We start from the raw sequence: 14,005 nt of genomic DNA on the forward strand, positions 1-14,005 counted from the left end.
ACAAATCAATTGGAAGTTCTGTCCGACAAAATAGATGGGACGTTTTCGTAGTCTGACGTTCCAAATTTTTAACCTGTTCCACAATTAAAACTTCCTCTGTTCCAGTGTTCCCGTACATCAAAGTTTGTTCGACTAGACACCGTTAAGCTGTTAACAAATTTTCAGCTTGCTATTAATCAACTATTTTTTGGTACGCCGGATACAGGTCTAACAGCTCTGCACAGGTTTACTCAAACTTCTTTTTTGTTTTGGAGATTTAGGATGTTAACAGAAAGGGATTCTAATAAAAAAGTTTCAGATTTAATTTAGTGTCTATTCTTATATTTATTAATAGACTAGCTGACCCGGTGAACTTCGTTGCACCTTAGATAGTGTGTCATAATTGGATAATCTGTCATAATTCTGATTACTCAAAATCAGTTACTCAAAATCAACTGCTCGAAAATGAATTGATAGACATGAAAATTAATCGAAATGCAATTTCCTCGAAAAAAAAAAATTATATGTCCAAATATTTTTTCACAATAATGCAAAATGTGTAGGTATGGTCGAATGAAATTCGATAGTTTTAAGGCATTCCAGAAGCCGCTACAGATAAAATGTTTTAACAACTTATTAATCATTCAGAATTAGTCGACACTTATTAAAAGTTAAAATAATTAAGACGAAAATTTTTTGCTCAATTAGAAATCCAATGAAATCAATTAATTTGTGGTCATCTGATTGAATACAACCAACATTATACTGAAAACAGATCCAATGGGCTGTTTTCACTCAATCATGTAGCTATGGATACCTACATTTCGTTTCATTTCGATTTTGACATTTCAAATATTCAATATTTCAAAATGTCACGATTTGATTGTAATACTGATGAGAATATTAATGAAATTATCGAATCAAATATACCAAAGAATACTGTTTACAGTAAAAATTTTTCTATCCGAATAACCCTCGAACATTGATAAATGCTCAAAAATTTTTTAACAACTTTCTCAAGCTTGTTGCTTACAGGCAACAGACCTCCGCCTACGGCGTCGGTCTGTTTCCAAGCAACAAGCTTTCGAAATCTGTTATAAAATTTTTTCGAACAATTATCAATGTCCTTGAGTTATTACTACTGATAACTGGACGATAACGATTTAATGAGTGAAATTTAAATTGTTTTCTACTTTAATGACAAAAAAGCAAACTCATTAGCAGAGCTCAATTAAAAATTATTTTGAACATCATATTTGAAACAGTATTTGGTTGAAAAATCTCATTTTTGCTGGCAAAAAATATATTAATTTGTCTGGACTAAATTACAGTTCTGTTTATCTTAAAAGGGATATGATACTATCAACATTCACACAGTGTTGCCAAACTGGATTTTGTTATTTTGAGTGTAAATTTTCCCAGCGATCTCTGAGGGTACAATACATAAGAAAGATACATAATATGACAAATTATATGATATTCCACGTATACAGTACGTAAATCGTTCAGCTGGACATAGGGAACATACAATATATAGATTTAGATACATAAATACATACATTGTATTATATTGAGATAATTGAGGCAACTTAGCTTTCTCGATGACAATATGGTTGTTAGCATTAAGGGGCTTTAACCTCAAAATTGACAAATCATTTCGACTGACACAAATAAACGTCAAAATATGAGAATGTAGTAGGTAGCTAAATATTTTTGGCCTAAGAGAATCTAAAAACTGTTTAGTTTTTAAAGTAAAATAAATTTTATTATTTTAATTCATACCTTAACCTTTAACTACAGGCTATGGCGTATTTTTGTACGCCACATATAAGAATTCTGCTACAAATGTATTCAAAAATTTAATTTTTGTCTTTGTTTATTTATCTAACCTATCACTGGAATGTGCTTTACACTGGATTTAGTTTCGTTATAATCGGCGTTCTAGGAAGATCGTAATTTACAGTTTATTATTTGTTGTTTCCGGCGGCGGTGGATAACATACGCCACAATTATAGTAATACAATTAGTAATATAACTACATATTTCAAATGTTTTTTAGTCATTATGGCACAAATATATTTTTCTTTATAAACAATACTTTTTCTCAGGTAAAAAATATAATTTCAAAAAAATTTATATTAGCAATTTTATTTATCATGGAATCAGATTCCAGTTATATATCCCAATTTGCTTACTGAGAAGGAACTGCAAGTATTCGCTGACGCCTAGTAAGGTTTATAACAAACAAGTAAGTGTAATTTTTCAAAAAAAAAAAATAAACAAATCCGCTGCCTTTAAGTGTATTTTCTTGTGGCGTATAAAGTAAGCCACGCGTGTATATATATATATATTGTTATATTTCTATTTGATATAAAAATTAAAATTTGATAATTATAAACAAAAGTCACTTTAATATAAAATATTTTTAATTTTCTCAACCACGGGCATATAAATTTAGAACAACCTGTATACAACAAATTGTTATATTTAATTTTAAGAAGTGATTAAAACGATACTCGGAACAATGCGCTTAAAATAAAACTAAAGTGAAATCGAAAATAGGTCATTATCGTTGTTCGCGGAAGGTTCAATCATTAGCCGATGCTAAAGAAGACTTAGTGAAAGTAGATAATAGATCATTAAATTTTGTAATTAGTAGAAAGTAATTTTTAGAATGGGAATTAACTATTTTCTTTGAAATCCATTAAGCATATTTAGAAAGTTTAAAAATTGGTTGTGAGGAATACTGCGAATGAGAGTTGGTGGTGGAATTTTGATTTGTGAATCTGGAAGGGATATTTAGAAAGGAGGGGAATGAATGACAAATAGAGATCAGAATGTTTTGAGCTGTCGAGAAGTGAAGTCGAGTAGTAGACGGTAGTGTACGGAGAGTGAGAAAGCCGGTGTAGTTCCGTGAGTGTGTAGTATCTATCGTAGAACGAGAGGTAGGCCAGGTTGAGAGTAAAAGAACCTCCTTGAGCCAAGAGTTCCCGGTAGCTGATTGCAGTTTCGAAAAAGGTAGAACACAGCATCACGACAGAAGCAGGAAACGAGAGCTATACGAGCTAGTTTCAGAGGAGAACATTACTGGAAGCCAGGACGAGGTTTTGATTGCAGCCAAGGATAGCAGGAAACGGGTCTTGTGTGAAGACATTCTCAGTGCACCAGAAAAAGGTCAGTCTCATTTGTTTGGACATGAATGTATGGGTTTTTCGTAGTAAATACCACATTTAAAATTGAAGAAATATAATCAATAATATCAGAAAAGCTTCATCAAACTTAAATAGAATTGTTGCTAATAAATCATAATAGTTAAATGTTAATAAAAACTTTCAATTGGAAATCAAAAGGAAATAAGATTCCCATGTGTAATTGTTATGTTTAAGAATAATAAGATATAGCAAATATTAAGCAGTGATTGCCATTTAAATAAAATAAACAATATTTTGATTACAATTGTAACCCATATGTGTTATTATTTTACTCTTTTCTTTCCTATCCCGATTAGGAACCATTAAGAAATACTTAGAAGCCACGTATGTAAGTAATTAATTTTATAAAAAGCCCTGAGATTGAAAACATATTGATATGTGATCTGGTAAATTAATTAGATTATTATTAATGCATTGATTAAATTAAATGACATATAAAATTATTATCTCATATCAATAATCAAGATCACATCAACTGTCGTCCAACGTGGAGGGCATTATAAAGTATTTCTAGTGGCAAATTTGAAGGATAGAAAGAGTAAAGCCGGTATTTGAAAATTTATATGCCTGTGGTAAAAAGTGAGATACTTACATTTGATAACATAAAATTTTAGATCTCTTTAGGTACAAATTTTACATAACTGATTTAATATTTTATTTTTACGATATTACATTTGATATATTTATTGACAATTTATAATATTTGGGTGAGAAAAAGTCGTCTTGGTAACATACTAGTAAAATTTCATATTTGGCGGGGACAGTACTTCTTGAAAACAAATGTCTGTGACAAGAAGCCAAAGCAAAGACAACAAAAAACAAAAAGAACATTCAAATCAAGAGAATAATTCAGACCAAGAAGATATTTTAGACACGACAATCATGGCATCAGAACAGCAAGAATTATCAGGAATAGATAAATTATTACAAATGATGCAACTCCAGTCACAAAAAATGGATGAAACACAAAAAAAAATGGATGAAAATCAACGTGAAACGAAACAAGCCATGGAAGAAACATCAAAGAAAATGGATAAAGTGGATCAAAAAATGGATGAAACACAACAAAAAATGGATGAAACACAACAAAAAATGGATGAAACACAACAAAAATTGGATCAAAAAATGGATGAAACACAACAAAAAATGAAACAAGCAATAGAAGAGAACAACAAGAAAATGGAGGAACGCATAGAAAAGTATGAAGTGAAAATTAAAGATCACATGCAAGAACAAGAAATGAGAATGAAGGACCACATGAAAGAACAAGAAATGAAAATTCAAAATAAAATGAAGGAGTTAACGAATTGCCAGAAAAAAGAAATGGAAAGTTTGGAAAACAAGTTGGAAAATGCTATTCAAGTAGACAGAGAAGAAGTGGAAAAAAGAATCACAGGAATAGAAAAACAAGTCACCGAAAACAGGACGCAACAGAATGTCGGAGAAAGAAGAGAAATGGTTATACATAGCACAGATGACGTGAAGATAAGGTTTGGCGGGGATGTAAGAAGATTACACCCAGTGCCGTTCATAAATAGCCTGAAAAAGAAAATACAGCACATCGGAAATTTCGAAACAGCAAAAGAAACTATCAGAAACCATCTCAAATATGAAGCAAGCCTATGGTTCGATAGCAAAGAAGAAGAATTCGGCAATTGGCAACAATTTGAACAAAAATTTTTGAATTATTTCTGGGGAAAGGTCCAACAATTGGAAATTAACAAGGAATTGCAAAATGGGAAATACAATGATAGGATGGGTGTATCAGAAAGGACATATGCTTTGCAAATTTACAATAATGCAAAGCATTTACAATATAATTACTCATCGGAACAATTAGTCGAACTGATTGCAAGACATTTCGAGGAAACGCTGGAAGACCATATCACATTGCAAAATTACAAAGACATAGATAGTTTATGCCAATTCCTACAAATAAGAGAATCACGTCTAAGAGAAAGAAAATCAAGAAGGTCGCGAGAAGATTACAGGCCCCGAGAAACACAAGATTACAGAGATAGAAATCAAAATAGGAGGGACTATACAAGACGAGATTTTAATCCCAGAAGGGAAAACGAAAATAGAGACAACGGAAGAGGAAATTATGAACAAAGAAATAGGCAATGGAATGAGGACAGAAATCGAGAATACCAGAATAGAAACACCACACGCTCAAATCAAGAAAACAGAAATAATGGTAGACAAAATGAACAGGGATATCGAGAAAACCGAAACAGATCCGACAGACCAAGAGAAAATAGAAGAGAAGTAAATAATACCCAGACAGATGAATATGACGGAGAGAGACATTATGACGAAAATATAAACAACGATGAGCAACCGGCGTCTTTTCACGACGGCGCTCACTAAAAACCAAAAATCAAACAGGAATCTTTTGTCACCCCAAGGAGTTTATTAAATTGGCAGGAAACAACGAAAAGAAAAATGGAGTTAATTTAAAATTTGTGGATGGATTTATCAACGAGAAACCAATTAAAATTATGATAGACACTGGATCTGAAATAACATTGGTCAACAGAAAACTAATAGAAGAAGTTAACTTAACGAATTTAATTTATAAAATACCTAGGGTAAATTTAGTGGGCGCAAACAAACGGACATTGGCAACTATAAATGAAGGCATACGAGTAATGGTACGACTGGGCAAGAAAATGTATGCACTACAATGTGTAATAATGCCAAACATGTCACATGACATGATAGTAGGAGTGGACGAATTGGCAGAAAAACATGTAGTGATAGATTTTAAAAATAATACGATGAAACTAACAGAAGAAAAAGAAAAAGAACAGGACAAGGAACATGAGAAACAAAATACGGACGAATCAGGTAAAGAACAAACAGTGGAAATGAATTTGGCAGCGAAGCAAGGACAAAGAAGAAAAAGGAGAAAAGGTCAGAAAAAGATAAAAGAAAATGAAACCTGTGGCTCCTCAAAAGAAGAGTTGAGCCCAGAAGAAGAAAATTTGAGAGTATCAGAAACAAAGGAAACCTGGGATTCCTCAAAAGAAGAGACGGGCTCAGGAGAAGAAGAAATAAAGCTAAAAAATGAAAGTGAAAAGAATATGATTGAAACAGTGGTATTTGAAGAGGAGGTATATGCAAACGAGGATGCAGAATGCACGGTAAACATGTGTGAAGAATCTGAGAAAAAAGACAGAAAATTGATATGTGGAGAAGGGAAAGAAAAAGAATTGCGGTTGATGTTACGAAACTACGAAAATTTGATCAATGAGGAAAACAGAGTGGCTAAAAAGTACGAACATTCATTTGAGGTGAAAAACTTGGGAAATTTTCGATCAAAGACTTACCCGATTCCATACAAGTATCGACAAGAGGTGAAAGAAGAAATAAATAAAATGTTGGAAGATCAAATCATCGAAAGATGTGATTCACCATATGTTAACCCGATTGTGATAGTAAAGAAAAGCAGTGGAGAACTGAGATTATGTTTACATGCCAGGAATATCAACCAGCACACTGTATCACAATATGAATCACCTCTAAACATCGAGGCCATTTTTGGAAGAATCACCGGGTCACACATATTTTCGAAAATTGACTTAAAACACAGTTTTTGGTTGATACCGTTAGCTGAAAAGTGTAGAAACTACACCGCTTTTTCTATTGATGGTATTGTCTACCGGTTTAAGGTAGTGCCGTTTGGATTGCAGAGTGCTTGTGCTGCACTCGTCCGAGCTCTACATACCATTTTGAATCGCCACGAAGATTTCATAGTTCATTATATCGATGATTTATTAATTTTTTCACAAGATACTCAGAGTCATCTGAAACACATAGAAATAATTCTGGAAGAATTGGACACAGCGGGATTGAAATTAAACATTGAAAAATGTCAATTTTTTCAAAAAGAAGTCATTTATTTGGGTTTTCAATTGGACACCAAAACAGTAAGATTATCCGAAGACAGAGTCAAGCTCATAGATGAATTCCCAAGACCAACGAATTTGAAAACATTGAGAGGTTTTCTTGGCACGATTAATTATTTTAAAAAACTGATTCCCGATTTGAGCCAAAAGGAAATCCCTCTGATAAAGTTGCTTAAAAAAGGAATAAAATGGAATTGGAAAGAAGAACAGGAGGAAGCTTTCGAAACATTAAAACGAGAATTCGCAAAAGGAACGAAAATATACCACCCCATTTACAATTTACCTTTTATACTCCGAACTGATGCGTCCATACAAAAATTTGCAGGAGTTCTGTCTCAAATACAAAACGACCAAGAAGTGCCGATATGTTTTATATCGCGAGTGACTAAAACACATGAGAGAAAATATAGTGTTACAGAATTGGAGTTTGCCAGTGTACTATATTGCGTAAACAAATTGAGGTTTTACTTATTGGGAGCAAAATTCACAATCGAAACAGACCATGCAGCTTTAGTACATATCATGAAGAATAGATTAGTAAATAATAGAATACATAGAGGCATTCTATTATTACAGGAGTATGATTTTGAGTTCCGATATATAAAAGGAAAAGACAACATAATAGCCGACGCTCTAACACGGGATGAGGACACCGGAAAAAAGGAAACAATTACTCTACAGGTGGGACTAAATAGATTAATACAAGAAGAAGGGATATATTCGTTAAATGAGATAAGGACAAACCAAGAAGACCTAGAGGAAAGAGAGAAAAGAAGAGCGGAAATAGAAAATGACATATATTTTAAGAGAATAGACGGAAAGGAACTATATTTAGTGACACAGACATTGGCCGAAAAGATAATAAAGAAATTACATGAGGACAATGGGCATATCGGTAGCAGAAAAGTTTGGCTCGTTTTTAGGGAAAATTACATCAGCCGACAGGATTACCGCATTGCAAAGGAAATTACCCAGAAGTGCGATGTATGTCAAAAATATAAGAGTCGGAATTTCAAAAACGAAAATGTTGCCAAAAATATTGAAGCCCGAAACAAACTAGACATTGTAGCAATAGATATGTTAAGCGATCTAATTATGACCACTAAAAGGAACAAACATATTCTGGTAATGGTGGATGTGTTTTCAAAATACGTAAAATTATATAGTTGCCGCACCACAAAGGGGGAGGAAATATTAAGAAAAATCGACAATTTTATAGCCATAGTAGGAACACCAAAAAAGATTCTACTGGACAATGCAACGTATTTCCGAAATGATCGTTTCAAGGGACAACTTCGAGAACGAGGAATAGAGACAAATTTTGTCAGCATCAGGCATCCACAGAGTAATCCTTCGGAACGATTCATACAGGAAGTGACGAAATTTCTTCGCATTGCAACAGATGGTCAACATCGCCACTGGGACAGGAAAATGGCGGAAATAGAAAGGTATCTAAATACAATTCCGAGCACAGTAACAAAAGAGACCCCAGAATACATCATGAAGGGTGTACTGCCGATAAGGCCATGGGAAGACCAAGAGCCAAAAGAATATCAACAGGTGATTGAAACCGTACAGAGAAGATTACGGCGAAGCAACGAAAAATATATCCAAAGACAGGAACAAAATAGAAAAAGAAGACCAGTGACTTTCCAAAAGGGTGAAAAAGTACTCGTGAGGGCATTACGAGTATCAAATCTTCCTGGGGGCATTTGCGCAAAGTTGATGCCTGTTTTCGAAGGCCCGTACATCGTGAATAATGAAAATGGGATAAATAGTTATGAGTTGAGGCACAGGAACTCGGAAAAGATCCGAGGAATTTATAATATTCACGATGTATACAAATATCACGAATGAAAGACAGAATTACATGAAGTAGATAGTAAGTTAGGATATAAGACGTAGATTAAAGTAAGGAAATATACAGGGAGTTGGTTTTGCCTCGAGAAAATTTATTTAAAAATGCAGATAAATTTTATCGAATACAAGGCGGGGATTTGTTATATTTCTATTTGATATAAAAATTAAAATTTGATAATTATAAACAAAAGTCACTTTAATATAAAATATTTTTAATTTTCTCAACCACGGGCATATAAATTTAGAACAACCTGTATACAACAAATTGTTATATTTAATTTTAAGAAGTGATTAAAACGATACTCGGAACAATGCGCTTAAAATAAAACTAAAGTGAAATCGAAAATAGGTCATTATCGTTGTTCGCGGAAGGTTCAATCATTAGCCGATGCTAAAGAAGACTTAGTGAAAGTAGATAATAGATCATTAAATTTTGTAATTAGTAGAAAGTAATTTTTAGAATGGGAATTAACTATTTTCTTTGAAATCCATTAAGCATATTTAGAAAGTTTAAAAATTGGTTGTGAGGAATACTGCGAATGAGAGTTGGTGGTGGAATTTTGATTTGTGAATCTGGAAGGGATATTTAGAAAGGAGGGGAATGAATGACAAATAGAGATCAGAATGTTTTGAGCTGTCGAGAAGTGAAGTCGAGTAGTAGACGGTAGTGTACGGAGAGTGAGAAAGCCGGTGTAGTTCCGTGAGTGTGTAGTATCTATCGTAGAACGAGAGGTAGGCCAGGTTGAGAGTAAAAGAACCTCCTTGAGCCAAGAGTTCCCGGTAGCTGATTGCAGTTTCGAAAAAGGTAGAACACAGCATCACGACAGAAGCAGGAAACGAGAGCTATACGAGCTAGTTTCAGAGGAGAACATTACTGGAAGCCAGGACGAGGTTTTGATTGCAGCCAAGGATAGCAGGAAACGGGTCTTGTGTGAAGACATTCTCAGTGCACCAGAAAAAGGTCAGTCTCATTTGTTTGGACATGAATGTATGGGTTTTTCGTAGTAAATACCACATTTAAAATTGAAGAAATATAATCAATAATATCAGAAAAGCTTCATCAAACTTAAATAGAATTGTTGCTAATAAATCATAATAGTTAAATGTTAATAAAAACTTTCAATTGGAAATCAAAAGGAAATAAGATTCCCATGTGTAAATGTTATGTTTAAGAATAATAAGATATAGCAAATATTAAGCAGTGATTGCCATTTAAATAAAATAAACAATATTTTGATTACAATTGTAACCCATATGTGTTATTATTTTACTCTTTTCTTTCCTATCCCGATTAGGAACCATTACGAAATACTTAGAAGCCACGTATGTAAGTAATTAATTTTATAAAAAGCCCTGAGATTGAAAACATATTGATATGTGATCTGGTAAATTAATTAGATTATTATTAATGCATTGATTAAATTAAATGACATATAAAATTATTATCTCATATCAATAATCAAGATCACATCAATATATATATATATATATATATATATATATATATATATATATATATATATATATATATATATATTGATACATGTATCCATGTGACTTCCAAAGTAGATTCTCGTAATACGTTGTTACTTCATATATACCGTTATGACTTCCGATTTCGGAAGTCACAACGTTTTGCCTATATTTTTACCAATTTGGCTACTAGATGGTATCAGAAGGCTTATATTAAAAATTTCGCTGGAAGTCATATCGTATCTAACATACTCATAAGATCAGATTTTAGTTCGACGGTATATCACCAGCGCTAGTGTCGCTCCCGTGCTACTATGCAGGCTATGTACACAACGCGTAGCGTCTTCCGTATACCACACCGCTCGGTGTGACTTCCGTTTTTTGGCAACCCTGTGTAACGGTTTCCAGACATTTATCTGTTGTAGATTCGCGGTCCTAATCGTACTTAGTGTTTTGTGTGCCTTTTGTTTTTAAACATGAATAATAGCAGATCTGCTTTACTTTTAAAGTTAGCCTTAAATGAAGGTACAATAAGTGATTATATATCTCTATAATTATATATTTTCTGTACTTATTTTAATCTATAATATTTACTTACCTATTTACTTATATAAATTCATTTTTCTCGTGTTTTTGTTTACTTCCTTTTTTACAATGAACTTCTAATTTAATCTACACTCACCGGCACGAAAAACGGGCACCCCAAAAAAAATGGGTAATTTTTGATGTCTCGTATCTCCCAAACCTGTTGTCCGATTTAAGTAATTTTTTTTTAATATGTTATAGCCTTATTCTTTAACAAAATAGCTATGATAATATTGTTGACAGACAGGTAAATTTTCATTGTATACCGGGTGTACCAATCAAACTGGGTTTTTTTTCTCAATTTTCACAACACCCTGTGGAATGTGGAATATTCTAGCCTTTATAAAATATTTAAATCAAAGCCTAACTATAGCTCCAGGTTTTATTAACATTCTGTTTTTTTATTCATTCGCTTACGTTGGATAATAAAAAGTTAAGGACTTTAACAACTAGCCATGTTCTTTATCGATACAGGTGTTTCTAAATATAAGTGCGACAAACTTTAAGGGGTAATTTCGGCATGAAAAATAATGATCGTTTGGCAAAAGAATTTTATATTTGCAAGCATTTGCGGACATAGCTTTATCAAGTAAACGATCATTATTTTTTCATGCAGAATTACCCCTTAAAGTTTGTCGCACTTATTTAGAAACACCATGTATTGATAAAGAACATGTTTAGTTGTTAAAGTCCCTAACTTTTTTATTATCCAACATAAGCGAATGAATAACAAACAGAACGTTAAGAAAACCTGGGGCTATAGTTGGGTTTTAATTTCAATATTGTATAAAGGCTAGAATATTCCACAGGGTGTTGTGAAAATTGAAAAAAAAAACAGTTTGATTGGTACGCCCAGTATACAATGATAATTTACCTGTCTAGAAACAATGTTATTACAGCGATATAGTTAAAGAATAAGGCTATAGCACAGGGGTGGGCAAAAGCCGGCCCGCGGGCCGGGTCCGGCCCTTTCGCTTACTTTGTCCGGCCCGTTGAAAAACCCCGCAAGTACCTAATCTTTTTAATCCCTTTTATGTGATTTTGTTGAAATCAACAGTAATAGTTTGCATAGTGTTCACATAAATTATTAAATATATAAATAATAGAGAGTATTATAATTACGAACAGCCTTAGCTAACTATATTTTTAAAAACTGTTTAATTGTAACTATTTACTTTAAATTTCTTTTAAAATATAGGGAAATCCCCGGAGATTCATAATTGTTAATTCGGTATTAATAATCGTATTTAACTCTCAAGGTCTCAAGACAAGCACTCGGTGTTTGGGTATCTATTTCAACCATATCACTGACAGTTTATGATCTAAATACCTCAGCACTTTGGTCCCAATAATATGATTCTTTATTTATTAAATCTGAATTAAGTATGGTTGTTTGGAATACCTACTTCAGCATAAAATTCATTGTTACCGATTTTTGCCGAAGTTTTACAACTACTTCGAAAGACGCGTATAAGTTTATTTTGATTTAGCACTGGTCGTATTTCCTATTACTCCTCATATTTCTTTTGATACAGTGTGTGTTATTTTGCAAATATATAATAAATTGAAAAAGTGGAGGACATTTTGTAAGTAAAATTTGAAAACATTGTTTTTATTTTATTGTATTAAAATATTTATTTGTAAGCATTTGCAAAATGATACAATCTAAAAAAAGAAAAGTTGATTTGGAATGCAGAAATTTTAATGAAGCATGGACAGAAAAATACCTTTTTACGAACATTGGTAAGAAAGCAATTTGTTTAGTTTGCCATTAAACCATTGCTGTTTTCAAGGAATATAATTTAAAGAGGCATTTTACATCAAAACATCCAAAATATGCATCGTTTTCTTTAGAAGAACTTAAAAATGCTGCAGACAACTTAGCAAAAAACTTAAATAAACAACAAAATATTTTTAGCAAACAAAGTAACATCGAGAAATCTACCACACAAGCAAGTTATGTTATTGCACACAAAATTGCTAAGTTATGTAAACCTTTTTCTGAAGCAGAATTTGTTAAACAGTGCATGGTAGAAGTGTCGGAGATATGTTGTCCTGAAAAAAAAACATATTTTTGAAAATTTAAGCCTGTCAAGGAGAACAATAGTACGACGGATCGAAAATATTTCAGGAAATTTACTCGACCAGCTAAAAACAATAATTGCTGATTTTACATATTGTTCTCTGGCGTTGGATGAGTCCTGCGATATTACTGACACAAGTCAATTATTAATATTTATTCGGAGCATTAACAAAAAATGTGAAATTCGCGAGGAACTTCTTATAGCCAGTTGCACCAACAAATAAACGATTGATTTTTTGATTTGGATTGCCCGTTTATTTTAAAATGCGTTGCACCGACCATTAATCGATTAAAACCGACAGTTTTTGATCTGTCAAAAGTAACCACCCGATTTTCTGCGGTTATTTAAAAAATCGACTGTTTTTTACCTGACGTTTGACGTTTATTCCAATAACCTATAAAATTCCAGTTGTTGATAAAAATTAAAATAAGATAATTGAAAAGAGTAAAACCACGTAAAACGTTAAATTTAATTATTTTGTCATTTAAAGATGTTTAGAGAACATCATATATCCCATAATACTCATCGTTCAATAATATGGAAGTGTAATTGAAAATACCTACTACTTTAGTTTTTAAATACTTTTGCATTATGGGTATATAAAATGGGGAATTTCTGGAGAATATATTATTAAGGAATAGTGGATATCCCAGTCCTCAACTACAACTACCCAATGACACATGACACCATTGCAGAATATTCAGACAGAAGTTGTGTTTTACAATGGATCACAAATCCCTTCAAGAATTGTTATTGAAAGAACATTTGCTATTTTGAAGAGATTTCCCATTTTAACATATGTAATGAGATTCAAGTTACCTTTTCTTCAAAGAATAATATCAGCTTGTTCAGTTTTACACAATATTGCAGTAGATAATGAGAGAAAACCTTGAAATAGTGG

The sequence above is a fragment of the Diabrotica virgifera genome, chromosome 2 (genome assembly GCF_917563875.1).
Source record: "Diabrotica virgifera virgifera chromosome 2, PGI_DIABVI_V3a".
Classification (NCBI taxonomy): Eukaryota; Metazoa; Arthropoda; class Insecta; order Coleoptera; family Chrysomelidae; genus Diabrotica; species Diabrotica virgifera.